The sequence below is a fragment of the Morus notabilis genome, unplaced genomic scaffold (genome assembly GCF_000414095.1).
Source record: "Morus notabilis unplaced genomic scaffold, ASM41409v2 Scaffold583, whole genome shotgun sequence".
NCBI lineage: Eukaryota > Viridiplantae > Streptophyta > Magnoliopsida > Rosales > Moraceae > Morus > Morus notabilis.
The window spans coordinates 59,363-60,549 of record NW_010366405.1 but is presented as its reverse complement, the minus strand read 5'-3'; positions in this window follow the sequence as shown (position 1 = coordinate 60,549).

Sequence of the window (1,187 nt, the reverse complement as noted above, 5' to 3'; positions counted from 1 at the left end):
ATATAGATCAATCCTCCATAAATAATTCATAATTAGAGTCAGGTAGAATCCGTTAACCTCTCTAATTATATATGCATCTTTGAGTACCATTAATTCTCTAATGGATAGTGATTCATAAAACACATTCATGAACCAAAGCGCTCTTACTAATCCAAGTACCGAATCAACATTCAAGAGAATTATTTATCTACTTCTTTCTCAAGAAGGAATGGATTACATCTCGTATAATAACATTCCCGACTACCTATATTATCATGTCTCCAAAATATAAGGAATAGGATTCAGGGTCTCGGAATCCGTACCAAATAAATCAAAAGACATAAATCCATAAATAGGAGTTTGTTAAGAACTCAGGATTAAGATCATTTTATATATGACTATCGGTAGACTCAATTAGAATTTCTATGCTTAACGGAAATTATTAGAAATTCATATTGTGTTTGTGTCCCTGTTCCACACAATCTCATTATGCGAAATACACTCATTCAATATCTCACCATATTAACAGTGCGGATAGCACTGTTCCATTCTAAATGGGAATGACATGTATTAATAATGTTTTAATTAAAACTTCTGACCTTTAATTAAATTCATTATGAACAATATTTTTTATTATTATCCTTAAACATTATCCTCTCGTATATAACACTTATATACTATGTTTAAGGTTACATAAATAATCACAAAATTTTCATTTGATATTCATAAAATATTCATAAATATATATGCACATAAAATGATGAATAAACTCTTTTATTAATTAAATAATAAATATCTTATTACACCTTATGCTTCAAGGACATTATTCCCAACAAAAACTCATGATACTTTTCATCTACCTCCTTCCATTCATTACCATCGATTGGATGACGTATTAAATTCTCATCATTTGAATGCCCACGCTGGTATCACCTCATATCTTTAGCTGTATGATGAAAGCCATACAGATGCTTCAACCGATCTGTTAACGAGAAATAACGTAGTACTTTCCACGACACTTGTTTAGTACACTTTGTCTTTTTTTTTCCAATGGGATGTTTTACATACGGGTGATTAGTGCATGAAAATACACCCTAAATATTGCTTTTGATTTACACAATATTAAAATATTTCAGCTTTAATTAAACAATTCCATTATTTTTATTCATAATATTTTTAATTGGAATTTGTTTAGTTTTTGTTTAATT